We start from the raw sequence: 13,568 nt of genomic DNA, 5'->3' as shown, positions 1-13,568 counted from the left end.
ATTTTTTATTGTAGAGATCTACCTCCTTAGTTAGATTAATTCCCAGGGATTTGTTTGTTTGTTTGTTTGTTTTGATGATGCTGCTGGGGATTAAACCCAGAGCATTGTGCATATGAAGCAAGCACTCTACCAACTGAGCTATATCCCCAGCTCTGTTTGTTTTTGAGGTTATTGTGGAAGGGATGGTTTTTCTGATTTTCTCAACTGAATTGCTATTGGAGTAGGAAAATTATTGATTTATGAGTATTGATCTTGTACCCTGACACTTTGCTGAATTAATTCACCAGCTCTAGAAGTCTTCTGGTGGAATTTTTTGGGTCTTTTAAATATAGGCTCATGTCATCCGCAAACAAGATAATTTGACTTCTTTTCCTATTTGTATCCTTTTAATTTTCTTCTCTTGCTTGATTACTCTGGCTAGAGTTTCAAGAACTATATTGAAAAGAAGTGGTGAGAGTGGACATCCTAGTCTTTTAGAGGAAAAGCTTTCAGTTTTTTCCATGCAGTATGATGTTGGTTTTGGGTTTGTTGTATACAGCCTTTATAATGTTGAGGTAAGTTCCTTCTATCCCTAGTTTCTCCAGCACTTTAACATGAATGTTCTTTATCAAATGCATTTTATCAAAGGCCTTTTTTGCATCTGCTGAGATGATCATACGATTCTTGTTCTTAATTCTATTTAAGTGGTGAGTTATATTTATTGATTGTATGTTGAACCAGCCTTCCATTTCTGGAATGAAGCCCACTAGATCATGGTGTATTATCTTCTTCATGTGTTTTTACATGTGGTTTGCTTTTACTTTTTAAAGGATTTTTGCATCTATGTTCATCAGGGCTATTGGTCTGTAGTTTTCTTTCTTAGATGTGTCTTTGTCTGCCTTTGGTATCAGGGTTATACTGGCTTCATAGAATGTATTTGGGAGTGTTTCCTCCCTTTTGATAATTTGAGAAAGAGTGATTTTAGTTCTTTTTTAAAGATCTGGTAGAATTCAGCTGAGAATCCATCTGGTCCTGGGTTTTTGTTTCTTTGTTTGTTTGTTTGTTTTCTCTGTAGGCTTTTAATTGCTGTTTCAATTTCATTACTTGATGTTGGTCTGTTTACATTTTCTGTATTTTCCTTGTTCAATTTGGGTAGGTCATATGTATCTAGAAATTTGTTATTCATTGTCTTCTAGATTTTCTAGCTTATTGGAGTATAAATTTTCAAAGTAGTTTCCAAATAGATCCTCTGAATTTCAGAAGTGTCTGTGGTGATATCCTCTTATTTATCTATAATTTTGTTGATTTAGACCTTCTTTTTCTTTTGATTAGTTTGATTAAGGGTTTATCAACCTTGTTTATATTTTCGAAGAACCAACTCTTTTTTGTGTTAATCCTATGTATTTTTTCTCAATTTTATTAATTTTGGCTGTGATCTTTATTATTTCCTATCTTCTACTGATTTGGGAGTTAATGCGTTTTTCCTAAGTCCTTAAGGTAGAGCATAAGCTTATTTGTTTGGGATCTATTTTTTTTTAAATGTAGGCATTCAATGCTATAAATTTTCCAACTTAATACTTTCATACTGCCCAGAGATTATGGTATGTTATTTCTTTGCTCTCATTTGTCTCTAAGAATTTCTTGATTTTTTCCTCTCATTTATTTTTTGATCCCTTTTTTATTTAAAAGAATATTGTTCAATCTCCATGTGTTTTATGTGGTTTCTATTATATTGACTTTTTTTTTCTCTGTCTATTTGCTAAGACTTACATTGTGACCTAGAATTTGGTCTGTTTGTGAAAGTTTCCATGAGCTGCTGAGAAGAAGGTAAATTCAGCTATTTTGGGGTAAAAGATTCTGTAGGTATCAATTAGATCTATTTGATATGATGTTATTTAGGCTGGATATATCTTCATTGATTTTATGCTTTGTTGACCTATTGGTGGTAAAAGTTTGTTAAAATCACCCAGTATTATTGTATTGGGGTCTAACATTACAGATTCTTAATGTTCTGTGACTCTATTTCAAAATCTGGTGTGTTCAGGTTATTACACTGTTTATTTGAGATGATGCTTTTGAGTTTTACTGGTTTACAAAATAAAATTTAGGAGATAATGTGTCATTAGTGTACTATAATTTAACAAAGACAGGTGCTTTTTTGAATATATGAATACTTATTCCTATCCACTCTAATAAAATAATAAAATACTTAAATAGTTACTAAAAAATTAAAAATCATGATCCTACCTTTTTGAAGAATTAATATAAGGATAATCACAAAAATATGTTTATTTAATAAATTTTGGGATTATAACTGATGAACTTTGGGATTTTTTTTCTTTATTTCATTATGGGAATCTATTTCATGTAGAAAATATCTAGAATTAAGAAAATATATATTGTTAATTATATATACTATAAAATTATAATAGTATAATTATATATTAATATATAATTATATTTTTAAAATTTAAGAATTGCACATATTAATGGAGTACCATGTGATATCATGTACATGTTGAGTAATATATCAGATTAAACATGTCTATATACTCAAACATCAGTTATGTTGAGAACACTAAATCTTTTTTTTTATATTTTTGAAATGTATAGTACATTATTGCTACCTATAGTTACTGTTACAATTTTGACCTAGAATGTCACTCAACGTCTCATGTGTACAGAGGTGAGGCTTGTAGGTAATGATTGGATTATAAAGGCTCTGACCATAGCTGAGTCTATAGCCGAGACTCCTGGGAGGTGACACCTTGTTGGCCCATATTTTTATTTTGTTCTTGCCACTGTACTAGGGATGTAACCCAAGGGGTGCTCTATCACTGAACTTACATTCCAGCCATTTTTATTTTGAGATAAGAGTCTAAGCTGCCCAGGCTGAATTCACTATTCTGCCTAAGCCTTCAAGCAGCTGGGAGTACAGGTGTGTGCACAGTGCACAGCTTGGTCTCATAATTTTCTGTCTAGTTACCCCTCAGTGTCATGAGCCTCTGAACACCAAACCTTGTTTTATGTTTTAATATACACTCTATTTGTGAGTTTATATTATTGATTTATTAACACTTAACTCACAGCCAGTAGTAGTATATAATTCATACCTGAAGGAAGCTTATTTAGCACATAAATTTTCTCTATAAGGAAATCTCTATAAGCCTTCTTGTGCATAGGAAACCTAGATAGCCCTTTAACAGTATGGGATCCATTTTAAGCATCAAAATGACCAGCAAGAGCATAACAATGCAAAAGCTGAAGCATTTAATAAAGGGACTGTGGAAAGGGCTCTTGTTTATGAGAATTGAAACAAAAAGGCAGAGCATTGCCTTGTTCTCCTTTAGCTGGGAATGTGTGTATCCAGCAACTCAAGATTTTGTAGCTCTGTGCATGTCTGAGAATGTCAAAAAGGTTACAAATTTTAGCAGTAAGGCCAATTTGCAAATGTGGAATCTGTGAACAGTGAGAATCAGCTGGGTACAGTGGTGCATGCACAGGCTTGTCTGTAAGCACAGTGGCTCAGGAGGCTGAGGCAGGAGCATTTTAAGTTCAAAGCCAGCCTCAGCAATGTAGTGAGGCTTAGTGAGATCCCGTCTCAAAAAAAAATATTTTAAAAGGGCTGGGGATATGGTTCAGAGGTTAGCCACCCATGGGTTCAATCCCAGTAACCAAAAAAAAAAATCAACTAAAGAATCAAATCTACATTATCATGGACTGATAAAATCTGATATTCAAGGAGGAGCAGAAAATAAAGAGAAATTAATGGCATGCAATTTATACAATTTTATGTAAGGACTTGAAATTTGAACTTAAGGTAGCCATAAATTTTTATCCATTACTTGACCCCAACAAGCTTATCTAGCACCCCTGGTACTCTGAAAGTTCAAGATTGCACTGGGGGGCTAGCCTATTCTCTGTGGTTTGTAGATGGCACTTCCTTCTCATCCATTCTTGCATTCAGCCTATACTTATTAAATATCTGTACCTCACGTGCTGTTCTAGGCATGTGGCTATGAAGGAGAGAAGCTGCCCTCATGGAGCTTCCCCTCCTAGTCTTGCACATTGTGGGTGCTTAGTAAATATTGCCTCAACACAAGTTACACTATGTAGTTTACAAAGTAAAACAGAATGGAAGCAGTCTGACACAGTCGAAATTTCAGCACAAATTATTGAGGCAAGTTTTTAATTTTTTCCCAAAATGTCCATTTAGATTCACTCTTATATAATGCTCCATAATTTTTCTTATGCATTTAAAATATAAGGTGGCTAAAAAGATACACCTATAGGTGAGGTGTTAGGAGAGAAAATGCACAAATGATGATGAGGAATGAGGAGGGCTGCATGTAGGGAGAGCCATGTGGGGAAAGGGAACACCCAGGGGATGGCATGGGGTACCTAAGAGTCTATCACTGGATTCCAACTTATCACTTTAACAAAACTCCTTTCATCTTTCCAGACCTCCAAGCATGACAGTTTGTACGGGGATGGTATGGTGATAGGACGGGACAGTAAAGTGAAGTGCTTGCTGCCTGTCCATCAGAGGCCCAGAGTTCTAGGAACTCCTGGTAAATGAAGTTGCTGTAGGGAATTAACTTAGCAAGAGGCCTGAGACAAAATTCAGCAGAGGTAACCATAGCAGAAAGGAGGAAGGCCAACATCTGGGTCACATGTAGTGTAGATAATGGGCACTATTTAATACCTGTCAATTCCTCTTCTCCTTGTTACATGCCAAAGGAGGAGTCAAAGATCAGAAAACAATTTGGTCCTCAGTTTGAGAGAAACCACTGGTTTATTCATTGCTGTCAGTTCCCAATCATTTCATAGCTTCCCTTCACCTTAAACCTTAGGTTTAAAAATACTTAAAGGGCCTGGTATGATGGCGCATGCCTGTAATCCCAGTGCCTTAGGAGGCTGAGACAAGGATTGTGAATTAAAGCCAACCTCAGCAAAGAAAAAATCAAGATGCTAAGCAACTCAGTGAGACCTTGTCTCTAAATAAAATACAAATTAGGGCTGGGGATGTGTCTCAGTGGCTAAGTGCCCCTGACTTCAATCCCCAGTACCCACCCTCCAAAAAAATATTGAAAGAGCTGGCCCTACTTTTGGGTACGCTTCACCAAAGCACTGGCCCCACTAGCTTGCCCTACTATCTCTATCAACAGAATATGAATCATTCATAACATCCTAAGGGGAAAAGTACTGCAACCAAACGGCCTCTAACTGCACAGACTTGTTGCCTCGACTTGAGGACACTGGAGAGAAAGATACCTTCTTTTATTCCTACATTTTAGCTTTTTCCATCCATCTAGTTATCTACCAGATGAGATTAGGATTATCTTTGGATACGGTAAAACCCAAACCTGAATTACTCTGAATTTAAAAGCCAGGCAAGCCAGGAGCAGTGTGGCACATGCCTGTAACTCCAGAGGTTCAGGAGACTGAAGCAGGAAGATCACAAATTCAAAGACAGCCTCAGCAACTTAGCGAGGCCCTGTCTCTAAATAAAATACAAAAAAGGGCTGGGAATGTGACTCAGTGGTCAAGTGTCCCTGAGTTCAATCCTTGGTACCAAACAAACAAACAAACAAAAAACAACCAGGGGAAAAATAAAGAAAAAGCAAGACAGCCTATTTTCTACTGGGAGACAGGGGTGAGTAGGTAGAGAGGCTTAAATCCTACCCACCCACCCCCAAAAATCTGCCTAGGACATAGGGACTCATTTCCTTCAGATCAGTCACAAACTAGTATTGTATTAACTGGTCTTTTCTTGGTTCAAAAGTACTTCATTCCCCACTTGAAATTTTATTTTTCTCTTGCTCACAAATGCTAGAATCAAATCCAAACAGACTTTTCCTCTAGGTCTTGATAAACTGTTACAAAAAAAAAAAAAAAGAACACTATCAGATACTTTCTATTCCCATGTACCTAAATCTAGTTATTGAAGGCCCCTCTCCTCTCCTTCTCAGCGTCCCATTCTATTTCTTCTCAACCAAGATTTATTGTATCAACCATTACATTATTTAACAAGATCATGCTACTCTTTCCCCACTTGAGCTTCTTTCAGAGCAGGTTCCTGACTTTTGTCTCTTCCCCAGAGCCTAACAGGTATTGATAACTGATTTTATGGACTGAATACTTGTGCAATGCCCATCCCCCACTACATTCATGTGTTGAAAATCCTAAACTCCTAGGTGATGGTATTAGGAGCTGATGCCTTTGGGAGGTGATTAGATCAAGAAGGTAGAGTCCTCATCAATGGAATTGGGGCCCTTAAACAAGGGAACCCATCAACTCTCTTGCTTTCTTTCCTCCATGAAGATAGCAGAAGTCAAAAGAAGGCCCTCACCAGAACCCAAGCAGACTGATCTTAAGCTTCTGACCTTCAAAATTGTGAGAAATAAGTTTCTGTTTATAAGCCATCCAGTGTGTGGTACTTGGTTATATCAGCTCAAATTGTTTTCAATGAGTACTGTCTACTTGTCATTAAATTTGAGTTACCATAATTCTCTAAAGGGATTAAAATGTACTTCCAAACAAAATTCTTAAAACTTCGATACAAAGCTATTTAGCAAAATCTCAGAATTCCTAAAGCCTGCATGAAAGTGCATAAAATAAGGTGGTCCTATGGAAGCCAATTTAAACCTACAGTAACCCTTAGAGCAAAGATAAAGATAATGCATAACATTATCTGTGCTTGTGAAACTCATATAGTCAGCATAATATCTGACACAGAGACCCTTGGCCACTGATAAGTGAGTCATACCAGAACATACACATGTATGGTCTTATTTTTGTTAATAAGAGTTCAATAAATTAGAGAACATGCATTAAGTGGTCTTTATTGATGTTTCACATTCAGTTATTCATTATCAGTTCAGTTAATCATACAAGTATGATAAGTTATTTTCTATTTGCTGTGGAAATTTAAATGTAAAATAAATACAAAATACATTTGTGGTTTAATGAACACTCAGTGAAGCATTTTTTTCCTGAGGTATTCCTTTCAGTCTGGTGTTATTCCAGATCTTTTTATTTCCCCAGAAATAGTCTATTAAACCACATAATGGATCTGTGAACTTGTGAATCAAGTTCACTGGCTCACAGTGAACTTGAGTTCTAATTGCATTAGACATATTTTTTGATCTCATCATACAATACCAATACAAAAGCACCACCCATGCCTCTCAATATATTGGACCAGGCACCTTTGAAGAAAGCCTTGCCTCCTTCATCTTTGGCAATCTTCTTCCAGCAGTCAATTGTCCCCGTGTACATAATATCAGCTGTGGAGACAAACAAGGGTAAGGGCTCCATAAGGAAGAGACTTCCTCTGCCAGGATTTCGACATGCAGTATTCCCAGTTTTACAAAACTGAGGTCACCTGAACATGAAGCCCAGCCCTATGGGACATTCTCCTTCCTTATATAACTGCTAGACTGGGTTTCCTATCATTCCTACTCCTCTAACTCTAGGCCACTGAAGAATCAGGAAAATTCACACACTATTGAACAAGAAGGTAGCAGGGTGGAGTGGGAGTATTATGCTGTGTAGTTACCTTTTTATCGAGAGAAAACTGGACCTAATTGATTATACTGTCTAAAATTATACAATTAAAATAAAAAGATATAAATATTAGGTTGGACCATATGAAACTACTATTTTTTTTAAGAAATGACAATTTCATACACTTTAACCTATAGAAGTGAAAACTTTTTCTATCAAAACAGATTGCTGGGCTGGGTATAATATAGCTCAGTTGGTAGAGTGCCTGCCTCACATGCACAAGTTACTGGGTTCAATCCCCAGCACCACAAAAACAAACAATAAAAAAGATTGCTTTGCCAGGTGTGGTAGCATGCACACTTGTAATCTCAGCAGCTTGGGAGGATGAGGCAGGAGGATCACAAGTTCAAAAAAAAAAAAAGGCTAACCTCAGCATCTTAGCAAGGCCTAAGAAATTCAATAAGACCCTGTCTCTAAATAAAATATAAAAGAAAAAAAGGGGTAGGAATTGGTATTATGGCTCAGTGGTTAAGTGCTCCTGAATTCAATCCCCCACACCAAAAAAAAAAAGCAAGATTGTTTCAGACCACCTCTCCTTCAGTTAAAATGTTCTCTCTCCCACTAATACTTGAAATAATAACTTCCGGGTATGGTGGACCATGCCTGTGATCCCAGCAACAAGAAAGACTAAGGCATTAAGATCACAAGTTTAAGGTCCATCTGGGCAACTTACCAAGACCCTGTTCTCAAAATATACAAAGGGTTGGGGATGTAGATCAGTGGTAAAGTACCTCTGGGTTCCACCCCCAGTATCCATTCCTCAACTGCCCACACAAAACTAAATAAGGGAAACCATCTCCTTTTCAATCAGCTAACCAATTACTACTTCTTTTTCCTTGTTTCTGCAACAAGCTCTAAGGAAGGAGGGCATAAGGTCTCTTTAATAATGCTAGAGACCTGGTTAAGTTCTCTGAGTATTCATTTTTATGTTCTTATCATCTCTTTAATAAAAAGAAAAAATTCTTTTCTCTAAAGGAGTAGTTGAGAATGTTAGGGGGAATTAATTATAGTTTTTCTTCCCTAAGTCCTTATCAAATAATTTTACCATTTAATTTATAATAATGAGAATTAAAGGAAGCATCAAAGAGTGTCCTCCACAGGTAAAGAGCAAGGAAAATTCAGGTCAGTAGCGCTCATTACCCCCTTTCCGGCCAGACTGCATCATCATCCTACGACGAACAGTGTCAAAGCGGTAGGACACCAGCCCGGTGACTGCTGTCACAGTCTGGGCAATCATCCAGCTCACAATAATGTGCACGTTCTTAGGATCAGGCAACATCCATATGGGCAGAGTCAAGAAGCCAAATCACCATGAATGGATTCCTCTCTGCAATTCAGCAAAACACCAGTTGTAGGGGAAGACAGGCTATTGCACCCCCAACTCCAGGAGTTCTGGAAGAACCTGCCCTTTGTGAAGATATCTCACATACAAGGGGGAAGCCAACAGAAGTTGGTTGTTGCCCTTTATAGATCCTGGGAAGCTAGAGTTCTTCATGATGAAGTTAAAAGTTCTGCATGTTGAGGTTAAACTGGGTAACTGATACAACTGTGTCAGAAGGGAGTTAGGTGACTTGGCTAAGTCTCTGAATAGCTCAAGCCAGAGTTTACTCCAGTAGAGGATATAGAGAATCCTTTAGCTATTAATTCATCCAAACCATATAATCTCCCCATGCAGAAGCACCAGTTTAACTCAGACACTAGAAAAGAACAGGATCCATACATATAAAGCCCTTTGTGAGTTATAGGTCCCCAAGTTTCCTTTCCGCACACCCTCCTTCCCTGATACCCTTCTCTCACCCTTGGCAGTATCACAGACTCCGAAGTAGGTGGCTCTGTAGATAATGATGCCCTGGACAGAGACATTGAAACCTTGAGACCCTTCAGGCCATCAGACTTGAAGATCTTGGTAAGGCAGTTGCCCAGGCCACTGAACTCACGCTGGTCGGCACCCTTGCCAACATCAGCAGCCAACCTGGTTCTAGCAAAGTCCAGCGGGTAGACAAAGCAGAGGGAGGTGGCCCCAGCTGCCCCACCAGAAGCCAGGTTACCAGCAAAGTAGCACCAGAACTGCTTATGCCGATCAACACCCCCCAGGAAGATCTGCTTGTACTTGTCCTTGAACGCGAAGTTGAGGGCTTGGGTGGGGAAGTAACGGATGACATTGGCCAGGTTACCCCTCCAGAATGAGAGAAAGCCCTGCTCCTTGGGGATTCTCACCACACAATCAATGATCCCTTTGTACTGTTTCTCAGCACTGATCTGTTGGCTGGCATGCTGGACCTGGGGGGAGGATGGGGGTGAGTGACAGAGGACAGGCAAGATAGAGAGAAGGGAAGGACAGAAGAAAAAGACAGTTTTGCACTTTCTTGACAACCCCCTCCTTTTTTTCCCATTCCTCCCCCCCTCAAGAGGCATGCATGAGAAAATTCCAATTTCCTTTTGAAAAAATATCAGGAAATCAAATATGAGGGGAAACATTGATGAATATGTTATTTACTTGGATAAGAAGCCAAGGGAAAAAAATTCAATTTTGCTTCACTTATTCAGAACATTTGAGGGAAAAGTTCACTCCCAAACTAAAAAGGTGATTTAATTGTGCAAAGATATTTATTTATTACATTTTCCCTCAAGGTTTATTGGGAAATAGAAATGAATAAAGATCCCTGCCCACGAAGGGCTCCAGACTTAATGGACACAGTGAGCAGAAGGTGACAATTTTTCAATGCCACACTGGTCTCCCTGGAGACAAGGATCTGAGTAGTACTCTCACAGGAAGGAGAATAAACCCACTAGGAAATAGAGGCTGAAATTTTTCAAGCAGATTATACAAGTAATCAATTATTAGGGGGTTTGTTGCTGTGGTAGGTCGGGGTTTTTGTTGTTGCTTATTTTGATTCCCAGATTGGACTATTCCCCACTGAGAAGCCCTTGCCTTTTGGGCAGATGGAGAAAAACAGGTTAGATGGTCCGAAGATTATAAGCCATTCAATAACCAGGTAGGGGAGATAAAAATTCGGGGATAAAGTGCTCTGAATTTATTCTGAAAATCATTCCTTAATCTCTAAAAACCTGTTTTTCTTCCTCTATAAATGGGGTGGGGGGATAATTTTTATCTTACAAAGATTGAAGATGAATGAAATAATATGTCGATAGCACAGTGCGTGAGACATTAAGTTCTTGAGTAATCATGATTAATTCGATGTTTTTGTTGTAAACGGTGGATGCAGATAAAAAGGTTCAAGGGATGTTGAAAATCAAAAGGTAAGGCTGGTCTGAGAGACCTTGAGCAGAGTGTCTCTGCCGCCCCAGGCGCAGAATCTGGCTTGCTGCAAACCTACTCCGGGTGGGTTTCCATATATAGACACCCGAACCTTGGGCGCCACCCGACACCAGGAATCTGCTACTGACACCGGACCTGTCTCTACGCAGAGGGCACCTTCCTCTTCGCGTAGACCGGGCCCGTGGCCTAGCACTGATTTTCTGCGGTGCTCGCATCCCCGCGTCCCCACGTCGCAATGGCTGGCGCCGCATCCCGTCACCCTGCCCGGACCACCCCTGGTTCCCTGCGCCCGCGCTCGCGCCAGCTCGCCGTCCTTACCTGCAGCAGCAGTTTGACCCTCTCCATGGGGGCCACCGCGGTCTTGGAGACGGCAGCGGCGACGCCACCTGCCAAGAAGTCTTTTAGGAAGCTGAGTGCCTGATCACTCGTGATGACAGTTGGGCGCACCCAATCTGCAAGGAGTCGTGCTCGCGCTGGCGCTCTCGCCTACGCCCGCGCCAGGCACCGCCACCCCGTCTCCGTCCCTGCGCGATGCGAAGGGGCTGGTCGCTTTGCCCGCAGCCCTCCTTATATCCCCCGCCCGGTCTCTCGCGAGAAGAGGAGGGCCCTGGACCAGTGCGTGCATTGCGCATTGGCTGAGCAGGTGCTTGGACACCCCCCTACTTGTCCCCTTCCTATGCAGAGGGCATTGGGGGCGAAGGCGCTTCCGGGAGGCAGGATTGGGCCGGGGGCTGTACCTTCAGGTTGGGACATTTAAAGGGCAAATTCATGTTATCTGTCCCAGCTAGCAACGGGAACACCATGTCACTGAAGCGTGTGGGCAGCTATATTTATAGCACAAGAGGGCTTAGCCTGGGGCCAACCTGGGTACAGACACGGGACCCGCAGCCTCCAGCAGGGCTTTCTTTCACCTCGGGGCTCCATGGGACGCGCTGTGGGCCAAGAGATTTCAGCTTATTTTCTGCTTTGCAAAGGCCGCCCTCACCAGAGTCAATGCCTGGATTTGGGCCTCATCAGAGCTGTGCGCTCTGGCAAATAAATTACAATCTTCCCAAATAAATACTAAGTCACTTGATGCCGTGATTGCTTCATATAATCTGGCAATCTACTGTGTCTGAGATCTTTTCATTCAGTCGTTCAATCATTCATTCTGTGACCAAATATTTAAGTGCCCTGCATTCAGCCTGGTAGGAAAGACCAGATGCCAGGGCGACTCTGTGAATTCTTGTTTTAGCAAAGTGTGTGTGTGTGTGTGTGTGTGTGTGTGTGTGTGTGTGTGTGTGAGAGAGAGAGAGAGAGAGAGAGAGAGAGAGAGTGGGGGGGCAGACTGACTCTGTGTTTGTAAGTCCATAAAGGGTTTATTGTGTACATCAGTTCTCAATGGAATCTCAGCCCATATTCTGAGCAGGATATTCTCAATTAGCTGGCGCCTTCTTGAGGGTCAGAACTGTCAATCTTTTAAGAGAAGGTCGAATCCTTGGCTGTATTAACCTCCTTGTATAAAGTAGCCATGGTTGAAGAGACCTATCTAGTCCCAGAAAATGGTTTACAATTAATTTTTTAAAAGTATGTTGATGAAGGCTTTGGTTTTCCTTACCTTTTTTGTTTGCTTGCTTTTGTTTTTCTTCCTTAATGCAGCTCAAATAACCCCTCAGATGTTCAAATACTGCGATTCCTCCTCCTGAAATGATTATAATTAATTTGTATCTCTAAACTCATTACTCAGTTCTTTTCCACATGTTTACTAATGTTATCTTGTACATTTGACAGTTTACTCTTTTTTTTTCACAAATATTTGTTACTCTTGCTGATACATGCAGACATGATGTTAGGTGTTTATTGAGCTGCAGCTGTGTGTCACTCTGGGCCTAAAGACTTCAGTAGAGCAGAGGTCAACAGTTGGGTGCCAGGACCATGGAGGGTATGCTTTCATGCAAGGTCAGGGCAAGCAAGGGTTTGGAAATCAAGGTGAGCCTCGTGAAGGTGAAGTACTATTGCAAAATTGCCAGAGTTCAGAGCAGACAGAAAGATAGACAAGCAGAAAAGGCCCTTATAAATCCACTTAACAAATACTTATTGAGCATTGATTGTGTACCAGCGATTAAGTTTGGCTCTGTGGATTCAACAAAGTAAAACATGGCCCATCTCCTAGGTCCTGACAATTCAGCTTTCTTTATCACAGCTTTGTAAGCAGATTTTCATGAATCAACATAATCCACATGTTAGTCATTTTTGGTTATAACAGTGCTGTACATTCCATCCTGTTAATATTGAACATTTGGGGCTGGGGATGTGGCTCAAGCGGTAGCGCGCTCACCTGGCATGTGTGCGGCCCAGGTTCGATCCTCAGCACCACATACAAAGATGTTGTGTCCACCGAAAACTAAAAAAAATAAAAAAAATTAAAAAATAAAAAATAAAAAATATTCTCTCTCTCTCTCTCTCTCTCTCTCTCTCTCTCTCTCTCTCTCTCTCTTTAAAAAAATTGAACATTTTACTTTTGGTTGTGCTTTCCAGATGTTTCTTATGTTTTATTGTGAAAAATAATGCTAAAATCACTTTTGCACAAATTTCAACTTCTCCTTCAAGGTTTTTTCTTCTTATATGTTTGAAAAATTGAATGGATAAGCTAAAGATTTTTTAAAGTGTTGTAGCTCCTTCTGCATATTAGCAAATTGCCCTTCAAAAATATGGACCCACCATGCCTGTTACAATGGCAAAATCCTTTAATCTCAGCAAC

The 13,568-nt window shown here is 40.0% G+C and overlaps 1 pseudogene across 1 annotated transcript; it reads right to left on the bottom strand.

Moving 5' to 3' along the window:
• Positions 1–6,808: 6,808 nt before the first annotated feature.
• Positions 6,809–11,631, bottom strand: LOC144256078 (ADP/ATP translocase 1-like; annotated as a pseudogene). Its single transcript, XR_013344034.1, has 5 exons — positions 11,566–11,631; positions 11,147–11,314; positions 9,346–9,828; positions 8,689–8,829; positions 6,809–7,268 (listed from the first exon to the last, which is right to left on the bottom strand). The product of XR_013344034.1 is annotated as an ADP/ATP translocase 1-like (transcript).
• Positions 11,632–13,568: the final 1,937 nt, after the last annotated feature.

The sequence above is a fragment of the Urocitellus parryii genome, chromosome 7 (assembly GCF_045843805.1).
Source record: "Urocitellus parryii isolate mUroPar1 chromosome 7, mUroPar1.hap1, whole genome shotgun sequence".
NCBI lineage: Eukaryota > Metazoa > Chordata > Mammalia > Rodentia > Sciuridae > Urocitellus > Urocitellus parryii.
The sequence above is the reverse complement of the archived record's forward strand: the minus strand, read 5'-3'. Positions and strand labels throughout refer to the sequence as shown.